At 52.2% G+C, this 19,960-nt stretch overlaps 3 non-coding genes across 3 annotated transcripts; all 3 read right to left on the bottom strand.

Moving 5' to 3' along the window:
- Positions 1-3,024: 3,024 nt before the first annotated feature.
- On the bottom strand, positions 3,025-3,098 carry Trnaa-agc (transfer RNA alanine (anticodon AGC)). Its single transcript has one exon. It is a non-coding gene; the product is annotated as a tRNA-Ala (tRNA).
- Positions 3,099-9,284: 6,186 nt separating this feature from the next.
- Positions 9,285-9,358, bottom strand: Trnaa-agc (transfer RNA alanine (anticodon AGC)). The gene has a single exon. It is a non-coding gene; the product is annotated as a tRNA-Ala (tRNA).
- Positions 9,359-19,402: 10,044 nt separating this feature from the next.
- Trnaa-agc (transfer RNA alanine (anticodon AGC)) lies at positions 19,403-19,476 on the bottom strand. The gene has a single exon. It is a non-coding gene; the product is annotated as a tRNA-Ala (tRNA).
- Positions 19,477-19,960: the final 484 nt, after the last annotated feature.

A 19,960-nucleotide genomic window follows, 5' to 3' on the forward strand; every position in this document is an offset into this window, starting at 1 on the left:
ATCAACGTCACAGACCCTTGCACTCCCATTATTCCGCAGACAAACGACACTTTCTATGTATCAGTGAGGGTGTCTTTCAGGTTTCGTGCATTCTGTATCGAATCGTAGTCGGCCACAATGAAAGTGGCACGCATAACGTCGAAAATAGAGTTCGGACACCGCTCTGAGTAAGACGAACGTGTTGTCCACTCTCTAGACTTCAATGACGTTATGCCGTGATACCTAAGACAGATCTGCACTCGATAACACCTCGATAACAGCCGGTCCCCACACTTACATCTGGCTCTCCTGATGACAGTATACATCATATCAGTCTGTGACGCTGGTTTTGCAACTTCTTGCGTGCCTTTATGTTCGCCGCGACCAACACTTACCATGCACTGACCACAAAACATGGAGGAGCCGGGGATTGAACCCGAGACCTTTCACACGGTAAGCGAACGATCTGCCATCTGAGCTACGGCTGCACACACGACCGAGCCTGGCTATTCTCCATTCTTTGCGACTCTGATGTGCACGGGCACGATGGTTGGTTGGTTTGTAGCGGCGAACGTACCAGAGTACAAAGGCGCGGACACGTACATATACACAAGAGTTCCAAGTAGTTCCGATGCTCTGGTATTACGAATGCAAATTCCGTCTGTTTTTAACGTCTTAAATTGAAAGGGCGGTCACAAATTGGTCCATTTCACTCCTTGTCGACAATCACACAGCACCTGAGGTAACAAGCACATCTCGAGCCCCATTGTGCTCTCCATTGTTCATGCCAACTCAGTGCCTCGCTCTTTGCTACTGTGTAAAACTCTTGTCGTCCAACTGCGAAACACTGGGACACGTCTTCATTGCACTGATATACTACGAAACGCTGCCCAAACTTGGCAATCACCCCTGCAGCCGACTTTTCCGACTTCACGCAACGCTCACGCTAGTGACAGCCTTATTTATAGTTCGACGTCGCGCCAAAGCGAATGAGCACATTTCGCCTACGGCTTAGGCCGCTCTCCTAGTGTGGCTGCTCGGTGTCTGCAGGCAACGAGGGGCTGCAAGCTTCCTGTGTTCGCACCTATATCACCTGTGCTTGCTTGTCAGAGACAGACTATCGCAAAACATACAACTCACTCCATGAATTGATTGCTACGGCATCTGTTATCAGCAGTCACAACCAGCAACACCAGTAGCAGCCGACTGCACGCAAAGAATGGGAACGTGCAGTGGGATTTACGTGAACTCGGCGCAAGGCAGATCTTTCCGACGTAGGCTTGAGAATCTTATGGGAACATTTGTACTGTTTCTTAATTAAGTGTAGGTGTGGGAGGAGGGTGCTTCCTGCGCACGAATAAAAGCACGCTTGACAATTGTGGTTGTAAATCGTTCGCTTGTATCTGCCTAGACACCTCTGCTGGTAGGGAATTATTCCACTTGCATGGCAAGGTGCGCTTGTAGGTGTGTTAAAAATTCTGGAGGCGCTGGGTATCGATCCCAGTACCTCTCGCACGCTAAGCCAAGCGCTCTACCATCTGAGCTACGCCCACCCCCCCGTTGACTAATAGTGCTACATACAGCCATATCAACGTCACAGACCCTTGCACTCCCATTATTCCGCAGACAAACGACACTTTCTATGTATCAGTGAGGGTGTCTTTCAGGTTTCGTGCATTCTGTATCGAATCGTAGTCGGCCACAATGAAAGTGGCACGCATAACGTCGAAAATAGAGTTCGGACACCGCTCTGAGTAAGACGAACGTGTTGTCCACTCTCTAGACTTCAATGACGTTATGCCGTGATACCTAAGACAGATCTGCACTCGATAACACCTCGATAACAGCCGGTCCCCACACTTACATCTGGCTCTCCTGATGACAGTATACATCATATCAGTCTGTGACGCTGGTTTTGCAACTTCTTGCGTGCCTTTATGTTCGCCGCGACCAACACTTACCATGCACTGACCACAAAACATGGAGGAGCCGGGGATTGAACCCGAGACCTTTCACACGCTAAGCGAACGATCTGCCATCTGAGCTACGGCTGCACACACGACCAAGCCTGGCTATTCTCCATTCTTTGCGACTCTGATGTGCACGGGCACGATGGTTGGTTGGTTTGTAGCGGCGAACGTACCAGAGTACAAAGGCGCGGACACGTTCATATACACAAGAGTTCCAAGTAGTTCCGATGCTCTGGTATCACGAATGCAAATTCCGTCTGTTTTTAACGTCTTAAATTGAAAGGGCGGTCACAAATTGGTCCATTTCACTCCTTGTCGACAATCACACAGCACCTGAGGTAACAAGCACATCTCGAGCCCCATTGTGCTCTACATTGTTCATGCCAACTCAGTGCCTCGCTCTTTGCTACTGTGTAAAACTCTTGTCGTCCAACTGCGAAACACTGGGACACGTCTTCATTGCACTGATATACTACGAAACGCTGCCCAAACTTGGCAATCACCCCTGCAGCCGACTTTTCCGACTTCACGCAACGCTCTCGCTAGTGACAGCCTTATTTATAGTTCGACGTCGCGCCAAAGCGAATGAGCACATTTCGCCTACGGCTTAGGCCGCTCTTCTAGTGTGGCTGCTCTGTGTCTGCAGGCAACGAGGGGCTGCAAGCTTCCTGTGTTCGCACCTATATCACCTGTGCTTGCTTGTCAGAGACAGACTATCGCAAAACATACAACTCACTCCATGAATTGATTGCTACGGCATCTGTTATCAGCAGTCACAACCAGCAACACCAGTAGCAGCCGACTGCACGCAAAGAATGGGAACGTGCAGTGGGATTTACGTGAACTCGGCGCAAGGCAGATCTTTCCGACGTAGGCTTGAGAATCTTATGGGAACATTTGTACTGTTTCTTAATTAAGTGTAGGTGTGGGAGGAGGGTGCTTCCTGCGCACGAATAAAAGCACGCTTGTCAATTGTGGTTGCTAATCGTTCGCTTGTATCTGCCTAGACACCTCTGCTGGTAGGGAATTATTCCACTTGCATGGCAAGGTGCGCTTTTAGGTGTGTTAAAAATTCTGGAGGCGCTGGGTATCGATCCCAGTACCTCTCGCACGCTAAGCGAGCGCTCTACCATCTGAGCTACGCCCACCCCCCCGTTGACTAATAGTGCTACATACAGCCATATCAACGCCACAGACCCTTGCACTCCCATTATTCCGCAGACAAACGACACTTTCTATGTATCAGTGAGGGTGTCTTTCAGGTTTCGTGCATTCTGTATCGAATCGTAGTCGGCCACAATGAAAGTGGCACGCATAACGTCGAAAATAGAGTTCGGACACCGCTCTGAGTAAGACGAACGTCTTGTCCACTCTCTAGACTTCAATGACGTTATGCCGTGATACCTAAGACAGATCTGCACTCGATAACACCTCGATAACAGCCGGTCCCCACACTTACATCTGGCTCTCCTGATGACAGTATACATCATATCAGTCTGTGACGCTGGTTTTGCAACTTCTTGCGTGCCTTTATGTTCGCCGCGACCAACACTTACCATGCACTGACCACAAAACTTGGAGGAGCCGGGGATTGAACCCGAGACCTTTCACACGGTAAGCGAACGATCTGCCATCTGAGCTACGGCTGCACACACGACCGAGCCTGGCTATTCTCCATTCTTTGCGACTCTGATGTGCACGGGCACGATGGTTGGTTGGTTTGTAGCGGCGAACGTACCAGAGTACAAAGGCGCGGACACGTTCATATACACAAGAGTTCCAAGTAGTTCCGATGCTCTGGCATTACGAATGCAAATTCCGTCTGTTTTTAACGTCTTAAATTGAAAGGGCGGTCACAAATTGGTCCATTTCACTCCTTGTCGACAATCACACAGCACCTGAGGTAACAAGAACATCTCGAGCCCCATTGTGCTCTCCATTGTTCATGCCAACTCAGTGCCTCGCTCTTTGCTACTGTGTAAAACTCTTGTCGTCCAACTGCGAAACACTGGGACACGTCTTCATTGCACTGATATACTACGAAACGCTGCCCAAACTTGGCAATCACCCCTGCAGCGGACTTTTCCGACTTTACACGACGCTCACGCTAGTGACAGCCTTATTTATAGTTCGACGTCGCGCCAAAGCGAATGAGCACATTTCGCCTACGGCTTAGGCCGCTCTCCTAGTGTGGCTGCTCTGTGTCTGCAGGCAACGAGGGGCTGCAAGCTTCCTGTGTTCGCACCTATATCACCTGTGCTTGCTTGTCAGAGACAGACTATCGCAAAACATACAACTCACTCCATGAATTGATTGCTACGGCATCTGTTATCAGCAGTCACAACCAGCAACACCAGTAGCAGCCGACTGCACGCAAAGAATGGGAACGTGCAGTGGGATTTACGTGAACTCGGCGCAAGGCAGATCTTTCCGACGTAGGCTTGAGAATCTTATGGGAACATTTGTACTGTTTCTTAATTAAGAGTAGGTGTGGGAGGAGGGTGCTTCCTGCGCACGAATAAAAGCACGCTTGACAATTGTGGTTGCTAATCGTTCGCTTGTATCTGCCTAGACACCTCTGCTGGTAGGGAATTATTCCACTTGCATGGCAAGGTGCGCTTGTAGGTGTGTTAAAAATTCTGGAGGCGCTGGGTATCGATCCCAGTACCTCTCGCACGCTAAGCGAGAGCTCTACCATTTGAGCTACGCCCACCCCCCCGTTGACTAATAGTGCTACCTACAGCCATATCAACGTCACAGACCCTTGCACTCCCATTATTCCGCAGACAAACGACACTTTCTATGTATCAGTGAGGGTGTCTTTCAGGTTTCGTGCATTCTGTATCGAATCGTAGTCGGCCACAATGAAAGTGGCACGCATAACGTCGAAAATAGAGTTCGGACACCGCTCTGAGTAAGACGAACGTGTTGTCCACTCTCTAGCCTTAAATGACGTTATGCCGTGATACCTAAGACAGATCTGCACTCGATAACACCTCGATAACAGCCGGTCCCCACACTTACATCTGGCTCTCCTGATGACAGTATACATCATATCAGTCTGTGACGCTGGTTTTGCAACTTCTTGCGTGCCTTTATGTTCGCCGCGACCAACACTTACCATGCACTGACCACAAAACATGGAGGAGCCAGGGATTGAACCCGAGACCATTCACACGCTAAGCGAACGATCTGCCAACTGAACTACGGCTGCACACACGACCAAGCCTGGCTATTCTCCATTCTTTGCGACTCTGATGTGCACGGGCACGATGGTTGGTTGGTTTGTAGCGGCGAAGGTACCAGAGTACAAAGGCGCGGACACGTTCATATACACAAGAGTTCCAAGTAGTTCCGATGCTCTGGCATTACGAATGCAAATTCCGTCAGTTTTTAACGTCTTAAATTGAAAGGGCGGTCACAAATTGGTCCATTTCACTCCTTGTCGACAATCACACAGCACCTGAGGTAACAAGCACATCTCGAGCCCCATTGTGCTCTCCATTGTTCATGCCAACTCAGTGCCTCGCTCTTTGCTACTGTGTAAAACTCTTGTCGTCCAACTGCGAAACACTGGGACACGTCTTCATTGCACTGATATACTACGAAACGCTGCCCAAACTTGGCAATCACCCCTGCAGCTGACTTTTCCGACTTAACACGACGCTCACGCTACTGACAGCCTTATTTATAGTTCGACGTCGCGCCAAAGCGAATGAGCACATTTCGCCTACGGCTTAGGCCGCTCTCCTAGTGTGGCTGCTCTGTGTCTGCAGGCAACGAGGGGCTGCAAGCTTCCTGTGTTCGCACCTATATCACCTGTGCTTGCTTGTCAGAGACAGACTATCGCTAAACATACAACTCACTCCATGAATTGATTGCTACGGCATCTGTTATCAGCAGTCACAACCAGCAACACCAGTAGCAGCCGACTGCACGCAAAGAATGGGATCGTGCAGTGGGATTTACGTGAACTCGGCGCAAGGCAGATCTTTCCGACGTAGGCTTGAGAATCTTATGGGAACACTTGTACTGTTTCTTAATTAAGTGTAGGTGTGGGAGGAGGGTGCTTCCTGCGCACGAATAAAAGCACGCTTGACAATTGTGGTTGCTAATCGTTCGCTTGTATCTGCCTAGACACCTCTGCTGGTAGGGAATTATTCCACTTGCATGGCAAGGTGCGCTTGTAGGTGTGTTAAAAATTCTGGAGGCGCTGGGTATCGATCCCAGTACCTCTCGCACGCTAAGCGAGCGCTCTACCATCTGAGCTGCGCCCACCCCCCCGTTGACTAATAGTGCTACATACAGCCATATCAACGCCACAGACCCTTGCACTCCCATTATTCCGCAGACAAACGACACTTTCTATGTATCAGTGAGGGTGTCTTTCAGGTTTCGTGCATTCTGTATCGAATCGTAGTCGGCCACAATGAAAGTGGCACGCATAACGTCGAAAATAGAGTTCGGACACCGCTCTGAGTAAGACGAACGTGTTGTCCACTCTCTAGACTTCAATGACGTTATGCCGTGATACCTAAGACAGATCTGCACTCGATAACACCTCGATAACAGCCGGTCCCCACACTTACATCAGGCTCTCCTGATGACAGTATACATCATATCAGTCTGTGACGCTGGTTTTGCAACTTCTTGCGTGCCTTTATGTTCGCCGCGACCAACACTTACCATGCACTGACCACAAAACATGGAGGAGCCGGGGATTGAACCCGAGACCTTTCACACGGTAAGCGAACGATCTGCCATCTGAGCTACGGCTGCACACACGACCGAGCCTGGCTATTCTCCATTCTTTGCGACTCTGATGTGCACGGGCACGATGGTTGGTTGGTTTGTAGCGGCGAACGTACCAGAGTACAAAGGCGCGGACACGTACATATACACAAGAGTTCCAAGTAGTTCCGATGCTCTGGTATTACGAATGCAAATTCCGTCTGTTTTTAACGTCTTAAATTGAAAGGGCGGTCACAAATTGGTCCATTTCACTCCTTGTCGACAATCACACAGCACCTGAGGTAACAAGCACATCTCGAGCCCCATTGTGCTCTCCATTGTTCATGCCAACTCAGTGCCTCGCTCTTTGCTACTGTGTAAAACTCTTGTCGTCCAACTGCGTAACACTGGGACACGTCTTCATTGCACTGATATACTACGAAACGCTGCCCAAACTTGGCAATCACCCCTGCAGCCGACTTTTCCGACTTCACGCAACGCTCACGCTAGTGACAGCCTTATTTATAGTTCGACGTCGCGCCAAAGCGAATGAGCACATTTCGCCTACGGCTTAGGCCGCTCTCCTAGTGTGGCTGCTCGGTGTCTGCAGGCAACGAGGGCCTGCAAGCTTCCTGTGTTCGCACCTATATCACCTGTGCTTGCTTGTCAGAGACAGACTATCGCAAAACATACAACTCACTCCATGAATTGATTGCTACGGCATCTGTTATCAGCAGTCACAACCAGCAACACCAGTAGCAGCCGACTGCACGCAAAGAATGGGAACGTGCAGTGGGATTTACGTGAACTCGGCGCAAGGCAGATCTTTCCGACGTAGGCTTGAGAATCTTATGGGAACATTTGTACTGTTTCTTAATTAAGTGTAGGTGTGGGAGGAGGGTGCTTCCTGCGCACGAATAAAAGCACGCTTGACAATTGTGGTTGTAAATCGTTCGCTTGTATCTGCCTAGACACCTCTGCTGGTAGGGAATTATTCCACTTGCATGGCAAGGTGCGCTTGTAGGTGTGTTAAAAATTCTGGAGGCGCTGGGTATCGATCCCAGTACCTCTCGCACGCTAAGCAAGCGCTCTACCATCTGAGCTACGCCCACCCCCCCGTTGACTAATAGTGCTACATACAGCCATATCAACGTCACAGACCCTTGCACTCCCATTATTCCGCAGACAAACGACACTTTCTATGTATCAGTGAGGGTGTCTTTCAGGTTTCGTGCATTCTGTATCGAATCGTAGTCGGCCACAATGAAAGTGGCACGCATAACGTCGAAAATAGAGTTCGGACACCGCTCTGAGTAGGACGAACGTGTTGTCCACTCTCTAGACTTCAATGACGTTATGCCGTGATACCTAAGACAGATCTGCACTCGATAACACCTCGATAACAGCCGGTCCCCACACTTACATCTGGCTCTCCTGATGACAGTATACATCATATCAGTCTGTGACGCTGGTTTTGCAACTTCTTGCGTGCCTTTATGTTCGCCGCGACCAACACTTACCATGCACTGACCACAAAACATGGAGGAGCCGGGGATTGAACCTGAGACCTTTCACACGGTAAGCGAACGATCTGCCATCTGAGCTACGGCTGCACACACGACCGAGCCTGGCTATTCTCCATTCTTTGCGACTCTGATGTGCACGGGCACGATGGTTGGTTGGTTTGTAGCGGCGAACGTACCAGAGTACAAAGGCGCGGACACGTACATATACACAAGAGTTCCAAGTAGTTCCGATGCTCTGGTATTACGAATGCAAATTCCGTCTGTTTTTAACGTCTTAAATTGAAAGGGCGGTCACAAATTGGTCCATTTCACTCCTTGTCGACAATCACACAGCACCTGAGGTAACAAGCACATCTCGAGCCCCATTGTGCTCTCCATTGTTCATGCCAACTCAGTGCCTCGCTCTTTGCTACTGTGTAAAACTCTTGTCGTCCAACTGCGAAACACTGGGACACGTCTTCATTGCACTGATATACTACGAAACGCTGCCCAAACTTGGCAATCACCCCTGCAGCCGACTTTTCCGACTTCACGCAACGCTCTCGCTAGTGACAGCCTTATTTATAGTTCGACGTCGCGCCAAAGCGAATGAGCACATTTCGCCTACGGCTTAGGCCGCTCTTCTAGTGTGGCTGCTCTGTGTCTGCAGGCAACGAGGGGCTGCAAGCTTCCTGTGTTCGCACCTATATCACCTGTGCTTGCTTGTCAGAGACAGACTATCGCAAAACATACAACTCACTCCATGAATTGATTGCTACGGCATCTGTTATCAGCAGTCACAACCAGCAACACCAGTAGCAGCCGACTGCACGCAAAGAATGGGAACGTGCAGTGGGATTTACGTGAACTCGGCGCAAGGCAGATCTTTCCGACGTAGGCTTGAGAATCTTATGGGAACATTTGTACTGTTTCTTAATTAAGTGTAGGTGTGGGAGGAGGGTGCTTCCTGCGCACGAATAAAAGCACGCTTGACAATTGTGGTTGCTAATCGTTCGCTTGTATCTGCCTAGACACCTCTGCTGGTAGGGAATTATTCCACTTGCATGGCAAGGTGCGCTTGTAGGTGTGTTAAAAATTCTGGAGGCGCTGGGTATCGATCCCAGTACCTCTCGCACGCTAAGCGAGCGCTCTACCATCTGAGCTACGCCCACCCCCCCGTTGACTAATAGTGCTACATACAGCCATATCAACGCCACAGACCCTTGCACTCCCATTATTCCGCAGACAAACGACACTTTCTATGTATCAGTGAGGGTGTCTTTCAGGTTTCGTGCATTCTGTATCGAATCGTAGTCGGCCACAATGAAAGTGGCACGCATAACGTCGAAAATAGAGTTCGGACACCGCTCTGAGTAAGACGAACGTCTTGTCCACTCTCTAGACTTCAATGACGTTATGCCGTGATACCTAAGACAGATCTGCACTCGATAACACCTCGATAACAGCCGGTCCCCACACTTACATCTGGCTCTCCTGATGACAGTATACATCATATCAGTCTGTGACGCTGGTTTTGCAACTTCTTGCGTGCCTTTATGTTCGCCGCGACCAACACTTACCATGCACTGACCACAAAACATGGAGGAGCCGGGGATTGAACCCGAGACCTTTCACACGGTAAGCGAACGATCTGCCATCTGAGCTACGGCTGCACACACGACCGAGCCTGGCTATTCTCCATTCTTTGCGACTCTGATGTGCACGGGCACGATGGTTGGTTGGTTTGTAGCGGCGAACGTACCAGAGTACAAAGGCGCGGACACGTTCATATACACAAGAGTTCCAAGTAGTTCCGATGCTCTGCAATTACGAATGCAAATTCCGTCTGTTTTTAACGTCTTAAATTGAAAGGGCGGTCACAAATTGGTCCATTTCACTCCTTGTCGACAATCACACAGCACCTGAGGTAACAAGAACATCTCGAGCCCCATTGTGCTCTCCATTGTTCATGCCAACTCAGTGCCTCGCTCTTTGCTACTGTGTAAAACTCTTGTCGTCCAACTGCGAAACACTGGGACACGTCTTCATTGCACTGATATACTACGAAACGCTGCCCAAACTTGGCAATCACCCCTGCAGCCGACTTTTCCGACTTTACACGACGCTCACGCTAGTGACAGCCTTATTTATAGTTCGATGTCGCGCCAAAGCGAATGAGCACATTTCGCCTACGGCTTAGGCCGCTCTCCTAGTGTGGCTGCTCTGTGTCTGCAGGCAACGAGGGGCTGCAAGCTTCCTGTGTTCGCACCTATATCACCTGTGCTTGCTTGTCAGAGACAGACTATCGCTAAACATACAACTCACTCCATGAATTGATTGCTACGGCATCTGTTATCAGCAGTCACAACCAGCAACACCAGTAGCAGCCGACTGCACGCAAAGAATGGGAACGTGCAGTGGGATTTACGTGAACTCGGCGCAAGGCAGATCTTTCCGACGTAGGCTTGAGAATCTTATGGGAACATTTGTACTGTTTCTTAATTAAGAGTAGGTGTGGGAGGAGGGTGCTTCCTGCGCACGAATAAAAGCACGCTTGACAATTGTGGTTGCTAATCGTTCGCTTGTATCTGCCTAGACACCTCTGCTGGTAGGGAATTATTCCACTTGCATGGCAAGGTGCGCTTGTAGGTGTGTTAAAAATTCTGGAGGCGCTGGGTATCGATCCCAGTACCTCTCGCACGCTAAGCGAGAGCTCTACCATTTGAGCTACGCCCACCCCCCCGTTGACTAATAGTGCTACCTACAGCCATATCAACGTCACAGACCCTTGCACTCCCATTATTCCGCAGACAAACGACACTTTCTATGTATCAGTGAGGGTGTCTTTCAGGTTTCGTGCATTCTGTATCCAATCGTAGTCGGCCACAATGAAAGTGGCACGCATAACGTCGAAAATAGAGTTCGGACACCGCTCTGAGTAAGACGAACGTGTTGTCCACTCTCTAGCCTTCAATGACGTTATGCCGTGATACCTAAGACAGATCTGCACTCGATAACACCTCGATAACAGCCGGTCCCCACACTTACATCTGGCTCTCCTGATGACAGTATACATCATATCAGTCTGTGACGCTGGTTTTGCAACTTCTTGCGTGCCTTTATGTTCGCCGCGACCAACACTTACCATGCACTGACCACAAAACATGGAGGAGCCGGGGATTGAACCCGAGACCTTTCACACGCTAAGCGAACGATCTGCCAACTGAGCTACGGCTGCACACACGACCAAGCCTGGCTATTCTCCATTCTTTGCGACTCTGTTGTGCACGGGCACGATGGTTGGTTGGTTTGTAGCGGCGAAGGTACCAGAGTACAAAGGCGCGGACACGTTCATATACACAAGAGTTCCAAGTAGTTCCGATGCTCTGGTATTACGAATGCAAATTCCGTCTGTTTTTAACGTCTTAAATTGAAAGGGCGGTCACAAATTGGTCCATTTCACTCCTTGTCGACAATCACACAGCACCTGAGGTAACAAGCACATCTCGAGCCCCATTGTGCTCTCCATTGTTCATGCCAACTCAGTGCCTCGCTCTTTGCTACTGTGTAAAACTCTTGTCGTCCAACTGCGAAACACTGGGACACGTCTTCATTGCACTGTTATACTACGAAACGCTGCCCAAACTTGGCAATCACCCCTGCAGCCAACTTTACACGACGCTCACGCAACGCTCACGCTAGTGACAGCCTTATTTACAGTTCGACGTCGCGCCAAAGCGAATGAGCACATTTCGCCTACGGCTTAGGCCGCTCTCCTAGTGTGGCTGCTCTGTGTCTGCAGGCAACGAGGGGCTGCAAGCTTCCTGTGTTCGCACCTATATCACCTGTGCTTGCTTGTCAGAGACAGACTATCGCAAAACATACAACTCACTCCATGAATTGATTGCTACGGCATCTGTTATCAGCAGTCACAACCAGCAACACCAGTAGCAGCCGACTGCACGCAAAGAATGGGAACGTGCAGTGGGATTTACGTGAACTCGGCACAAGGCAGATCTTTCCGACGTAGGCTTGAGAATCTTATTGGAACATTTGTACTGTTTCTAAATTAAGTGTAGGTGTGCGAGGAGGGTGCTTTCTGCGCACGAATAAAAGCACGCTTGACAATTGTGGATGCTAATCGTTCGCTTGTATCTGCCTAGACACCTCTTCTGGTTGGGAATTATTCCACTTGCATGGCAAGGTGCGCTTGTAGGTGTGTTAAAAATTCTGGAGGCGCTGGGTATCGATCCCAGTACCTCTCGCACGCTAAGCGAGCGCTCTACCATGTGAGCTACGCCCACCCCCCCCGTTGACTAATAGTGCTACATACAGCCATATCAACGTCACAGACCCTTGCACTCCCATTATTCCGCAGACAAACGACACTTTCTATGTATCAGTGAGGGTGTCTTTCAGGTTTCGTGCATTCTGTATCGAATCGTAGTTGGCCACAATGAAAGTGGCACGCATAACGTCGAAAATAGAGTTCGGACACCGCTCTGAGTAACACGAACGTGTTGTCCACTCTCTAGACTTCAATGACGTTATGCCGTGATACCTAAGACAGATCTGCACTCGATGACACCTCGATAACAGCCGGTCCCCACACTTACATCTGGCTCTCCTGATGACAGTATACATCATATCAGTCTGTGACGCTGGTTTTGAAACTTCTTGCGTGCCTTTATGTTCGCCGCGAACAACACTTACCATGCAGTGACCATAGAACATGGAGGAGCCGGGGATTGAACCCGAGACCTTTCACACGCTAAGCGAACGATCTGCCAACTGAGCTACGGCTGCACACACGACCAAGCCTGGCTATTCTCCATTCTTTGCGACTCTGATGTGCACGGGCACGATGGTTGGTTGGTTTGTAGCGGCGAACGTACCAGAGTACAAAGGCGCGGACACGTTCATATACACAAGAGTTCCAAGTAGTTCCGATGCTCTGGTATTACGAATGCAAATTCCGTCTGTTTTTAACGTCTTAAATTGAAAGGGCGGTCACAAATTGGTCCATTTCACTCCTTGTCGACAATCACACAGCACCTGAGGTAACAAGCACATCTCGAGCCCCATTGTGCTCTCCATTGTTCATGCCAACTCAGTGCCTCGCTCTTTGCTACTGTGTAAAACTCTTGTCGTCCAACTGCGAAACACTGGGACACGTCTTCATTGCACTGATATACTACGAAACGCTGCCCAAACTTGGCAATCACCCCTGCAGCCGACTTTACACGACGCTCACGCTTTTTTTTTTTTTTGTCCTTTATTGTGATTTTAATACCTGTGACAAACAGGTAGGCCGGCAGCGGACCAAGTATGCCGCTCTTCGGCCTCAGAGTATACACAGAACAGAGATGAGTGAGATATAAAAACAATCAAGACGGCGGGGTACAAACAGTAGACAAAACAGAGTTAAAACGGAGTCGGTCACGTGCGTAGCACAATGGATAAAAGCGGAGAAACACGGTGCACAAACGCAGATGGCAGATGGCCACACGTGAACCAGCGGAGCACAAACGACGAAACACAAACACACTGCAGGAGAATCGAGGCACAAACACATGCGATGGTCTTCGGCGTAGGACGATGAAAGTAACTGATGGAAGACAGCAGAGTCGTGGCCTGCCAAGGGGAAAAGGTGTGGGGAAGAGGAGAGAGAGGGGGAGGGGAAGATGCCAGTGGAGGAGAGGGATGGAGGAGAAGGGGGAGGGTAGGGGGAGTGGAAGCCCAAGGAGAAAGGGGAGGGGAGGGAGGGAGAGAAGGGAGAGAGGGTGCCCACAGGAAAAGGAGAGGAGAGGGAAGGTAAGGCTCAAAGTTGGTAGGAGGGGTAGATGGAGGGGAGGAGGGCATCATCAGGGAGGGGGAGTTGACGGAAGCCACCGAGGGAGAGGGTGTGGAGGGTGTAAAGATGGAGAGCAGGTGGGATATAGGAATGCAGGCGCGGCAGCGGGTTGGGGTGGGAGAGGATGGGAGAGACAAGAGGGTGTGGAGGATCAAGCTTGCGGGAGGTGTAGAGGATCCGTAACCGTTCGAGGAAAAGGAGGAGGTGCGGGAAGGGAATCAGGTCATAGAGGATCCGCGTGGGGGAAGGGAGACGGATGCGATAGGCGAGGCGGAGCGCATGGCGTTCTAGGATCTGAATGGACTTGTAGAAGGTAGGAGGGGCAGAGATCCAGGCGGGATGAGCATAGCAAAGGATAGGACGGATGAGGGACTTGTAGGTGTAGAGGATGGTGGAAGGGTCCAGACCCCATGTACGGCCAGAAAGGAGCTTAAGGAGGCGGAGGCGGGAGCGTGCCTTGGCTTGGATCGTCCGGAGATGTGGGTTCCAGGAGAGGCGACGGTCGAGGGTGACACCAAGGTACTTGAGAGTAGGTGTGAGGGTGATGGGACGGCCATAAATAGTAAGATAGAAATCAAGGAGACGGAAGGAACGAGTGGTTTTGCCTACAATGATCGCCTGGGTCTTGGAAGGATTGACCTTGAGCAACCACTGGTTACACCAAGTGGTGAACCGGTCAAGATAGGATTGGAGAAGGTGCTGGGAGCGTTGCAGGGTGGGAGCGAGGGCAAGGAAGGCAGTGTCATCGGCGTACTGGAGAAGGTGTAGAGGAGGTGCAGGTGGAGGCATGTCTGCCGTGTAAAGGAGGTAGAGAAGAGGGGAAAGGACGGAACCTTGGGGCACACCGGCGGAGGGGTAGAAGGTGTAGGAATCAGTGTTGTGGATGGTGACATAGGAAGGACGGTGGGAAAGGAAGGAAGCGACCAGACGGACATAGTTGAGAGGAAGAGCAAAGGTTTGGAGCTTGAAAAGGAGACCGGAATGCCACACACGGTCATATGCGCGTTCGAGGTCGAGGGAAAGGAAGATGGCGGAACGACGGGAATTGAGTTGTTCGGAGAGGAGGTGAGTGAGGTGAAGGAGGAGGTCATCGGCTGAGAAGGACGGCCGAAAGCCACATTGGGTAGGGGGGAGGAGGCGGTGTTGGTGAAGGTGCTTGTGTAGGCGGCGGGTAAGAATGGATTCCAGGACCTTGCTGAAGACCGAGGTAAGGCTGATGGGACGGTAGGAGGAGACAGCGGAAGGCGGTTTGTCGGGCTTGAGGAACATCAGGATCCGGGAGGTTTTCCACAGGTCGGGGTAGTAGCCGGTGGACAGGACCACATTGTAGAGCCTGGCCAATGTGGAGAGGAAGGAGGCAGGAGCTTCACGGAGGTGACGGTAAGTAACACGATCGTGACCGGGAGCAGTGTTGCGTTTAGGGCGAAGTGTAGCAATGATATCTTGAGTGGTGATTGGGGTATTTAGTTCTGTGTGTGTGATGTTGTCCAAGTACTGGAAGCCAGGAGCAAGCGGGGGGACAGAGGTATCAGTTCGATCACGGACATCAGGAAAGAGGGAATAATCGAACTGGGGATCGTCAGGGATGGTAAGGATATCGGAGAGGTAGGAGGCGAAATGGTTGGCCTTACTAAGGGCATCAGGGAAGGGGTGGTCATCATGAAGGAGAGGGTAGTAGGGAGAGGGTTTAGATCCGGTAAGGCGGCGGAAGGCTGACCAGTACTTGGACGAGTTGATAGGTAAGGTGGCATTAAGACGGGTGCATGTCTGTCGCCAGTCCCGGCGTTTCTTTGCCGTGAGTAAGTTCCTGATGTGTCGCTGTAGTTGCCGGTGGCGTCGTAGTGTGTCCTGGTCACGTGTGTGAAGGAAGGCACGGTAGAGCCGGCGGGATTCACGCAGGAGAAGGACGGCCTGTGGGGGTAAGGTGGGGCGGTGCGGATGGATGGCAATGGTAGGGACGTGGGCCTCCACGGCCTCAGACAAGGTCTGCTGGAGAAAGGAGGCAGCACGGGTAACGTCATCAGGTTGGTGGTAGGTGAGGGGGTGGCTATCGACCTGGAGAGCAAGGGAGTCCCGGTAGGCATTCCAGTCGGCACGGGAGTAGTCATGGACATATTTCGGGGGAGGGTCATGGCGCGGGTCGGGACGGGGGCGACGACCGTCTGATACAGTGAGGAGGACAGGGAGATGGTCACTGCCAATGGGATCAAGGACGTCCACCGCTATGCGGCCAAGCAGGGTGGGGGAGGCTAGGACGACATCGGGAGTGGTATTGGATTCAGGGCGGGTGTGTTGGGGAATTGGAAGGACGTCGCCTTGGAGGGTGGCAAGGAACCGATGCCACCGCCGTAACTGGGCGGCAGAACGACTATGGATGTTAAGGTCGGCGGCGATCACGTAGGAGGAGAAGGTACGGTCGATGTGGGAAAGGAAGTCGAAAGGAATAGGTGCAGCGGGGCGGACATAGATGGTGGCACAGGTAAGGGTAAGGCCGGGGAAGAAGAGACTAAGGATCAAGTGTTCTGTGGGGTCAGGAAGGAGGGGTTGGAGCCGGACAGGGATCTGGCGGTGGTGGCCAATGGCAACTCCGCCACGCGCTATCTGGAGTGGATTGTCAGACCGGTGAAGGAGGTAGGGCGAGGTGTGGACGGTGTGGTGGGGCTGAAGAAAGGTTTCGTTCAGAAGGAAGGCATCCACACGGTGGGTCGTAAGGGTATGCATAAGGAGGTGCTTGTTGGTGGGAAGGGAGCGGATGTTATTGAACAGGATACGGTGCTGTCGTGCCATAATGGGAATTTAAACGAGGGTGTCGAGACGGGAGAAGGTGAAATGGGCCTGGTTGTGGGAATAGGTGGCGTAGGTGTTGAGGTGGAACACGGAACGGGCAGCGAGGGAAATCTGGTGGAGGGTGTGGGGACGCTGAAAGGGATGGACGTTCTGGAGCACTATTGTGACGAACCTGATGATGTCCTCTGCGGTGGGGGGAGGACGGAGGGAATTGCCAGGAGGGGTGGGGTCATCCAAAGGGCGGAGAGGAACAGTGAGTTCAGGAGCGGATGGAGGAGGTCGAGCCTTGCATTTCTGGGAGTAGGTAGGGTGTTGGAGGTTGCAGGTATTGCAGGAGGGAGGAGACTGAAGGTTGGGGCACTGCCGGAGGAAGTGCGCTTGCTTACAATGCGGGCAGACTGGGGCCTCGCGGCACTCTGATGTTGGGTGTGCGTTATAACGCAGACACCTCTGGCAGCGAATGGATTGTGGTGGGGAGCGGGAGGGGTCAACCTTATACCGGCGGTGGAAGAGGAGGGCACCCTCCTTAAGGAGATGGTCGATGGAGGGAGCGTGTTCGGAGAAAACTCGCATAAGGCGAGTGGGGCCCGCAGAGTTGAAAATGCGGCGAACAGCTCGCACCTCCAGGTACGGGTGGGCCTTCAACTCCGCCAGCACCTCCTCCTCCGTGATCGTCGGGCTAAGCCGAGTGATCACGGCGGTGAGGGTCGGCGGGCGACGTGGGGGTTGGGGTTGACGGGGGGAGGAAGGGGAAGGAGCAGGGGCAAGGGAGGCATTAGGTCCAAATCGGGTGAGAGGAATTCGGGAGAGGATGTCGGAGTGTAGGGTAGGGCTTGGGGAGGTGATCAAGACAGAGTCCCTACGGGGGGTAAGAAGGGAGATGGGGGCTGCAGGGAAGTATTGGCGGAGGAGCAAGGTCAGGTTGCGGGCCTCCAGGAGAGAGGGATCAGGACGGGAGAGGAGATACTTGTAGGAGGGGGAGTTAGAAGAGGAAGTAGAGGGGGCTGGAGGGGAGACATCCATGGCATCTAGGGGTGGGGGAGGGGGAAGATGCTGGGACTTCTTGGGTGCAGAGGAGGCGGGGGTGCCACTGGGACGCTTAACAGCGGGGACAGGATGGGAGGAGGCGTGGGGCACAGGAGTGACGGGGAGATGACGGGAAGCGGCAGGTCCCGGTGTCGGTGCTGGTGCTGGTGCTGCTGTTGGTGCTGCTGTTGGTGCTGCTGCTGGTTGTGGCGCTGCTGCAGGTGGTGGTGCTGGCGCCGGCGATGGTGCGGCATGGGTCGTAGCCCGACGAGACACAACCCTGGCAGGGGCCGCATGAGTGGTGTGGGGGAGTGGGGGAAAGGGGTCGTGTGTGGAGGCTTGGGGAGAAGGAGCAGGGGATGGGGCGACAAAGGGAGCTGGGGTGGGAAGGGTGAGGAGGGGCGGGATATAGTAGGACGGGGGCGACTGAGCACACCAAGTAAGAGTAGTGGCAGCGAGGGAGGGCGTCGTATAGACGATGGCGGTGGTAGTGGCGGTGGTGGTGGGGGTGGTCATGATGGCAGTAAGGAAAACTGGAAACACAGAAAAGAAGAATGGGGACAGACAAGGGACAAAGTCAGGAACAGATTACAGATGACAGATGAGAGACGTCGAGGAGCGAAAGGATGAAGGCAAAGACGAAGACGAGAATAGCGACGACAACGAAAGCAGGAGAGGAAGACGAAGCACTGGGTCCTGGCGGCGGCGGCGGCGGCGGCGGCGGCGGGGGCCGGAAGCTGCGGCGGCGGCGGCGGCGGCGGCGGCGGCGGGGGCCGGAAGCTGCGGCGGCGGCGGCGGCGGCGGCGGCTGGGTCCGGAAGCTGCGGCTGGGTCCGGCGACGACTGCTACTGCAAAACTGGCGGCACTGGAAACTGCTGCTGCTGCTGCTGCTGCTGCTGGCGGTTCCGGAACTGCGACTGCGACTGCGACTGCGACTGCGACTGCGACTTCTGCGAAGCCCTAACACTTCGATACGTAGCAGTACTCTGCAAGGTATCGAAGGGCGGGGACGCTCACGCTAGTGACAGCCTTATTTATAGTTCGACGTCGCGCCAAAGCGAATGAGCACATTTCGCCTACGGCTTAGGCCGCTCTCCTAGTGTGGCTGCTCTGTGTCTGCAGGCAACGAGGGGCTGCAAGCTTCCTGTGTTCGCACCTATATCACCTGTGCTTGCTTGTCAGAGACAGACTATCGCAAAACATACAACTCACTCCATGAATTGATTGCTACGGCATCTGTTATCAGCAGTCACAACCAGCAACACCAGTAGCAGCCGACTGCACGCAAAGAATGGGAACGTGCAGTGGGATTTACGTGAACTCGGCGCAAGGCAGATCTTTCCGACGTAGGCTTGAGAATCTTATGGGAACATTTGTACTGTTTCTAAATTAAGTGTAGGTGTGGGAGAGGGGGCTTCCTGAGCACGAATAAAAGCACGCTTGACAATTGTGGATGCTAATCGTTCGCTTGTATCTGCCTAGACACCTCTGCTGGTTGGGAATTATTCCACTTGCATGGCAAGGTGCGCTTGTAGGTGTGTTAAAAATTCTGGAGGCGCTGGGTATCGATCCCAGTACCTCTCGCACGCTAAGCGAGCGCTCTACCATCTGAGCTACGCCCACCCTTCCCCCCCTCCCCCCCCCCCCCCCCCCCCCCCGTTGACTAATAGTGCTACATACAGCCATATCAACGTCACAGACACTTGCACTCCCATTATTCCGCAGACAAACGACACTTTCTATGTATCAGTGAGGGTGTCTTTCAGGTTTCGTGCATTCTGTATCGAATCGTAGTTGGCCACAATGAAAGTGGCACGCATAACGTCGAAAATAGAGTTCGGACACCGCTCTGAGTAACACGAACGTGTTGTCCACTCTCTAGACTTCAATGACGTTATGCCGTGATACCTAAGACAGATCTGCACTCGATAACAGCCGGTCCCCACACTTACATCTGGCTCTCCTGATGACTGTATACATCATATCAGTCTGTGACGCTGGTTTTGCAACTTCTTGCGTGCCTTTATGTTCGCCGCGACCAACACTTACCATGCACTGACCAAAAAACATGGAGGAGCTGGGGATTGAACCCGAGAGCTTTCACACGC

The sequence above is a fragment of the Schistocerca gregaria genome, chromosome 11, assembly GCF_023897955.1.
Source record: "Schistocerca gregaria isolate iqSchGreg1 chromosome 11, iqSchGreg1.2, whole genome shotgun sequence".
Lineage (NCBI taxonomy): Eukaryota > Metazoa > Arthropoda > Insecta > Orthoptera > Acrididae > Schistocerca > Schistocerca gregaria.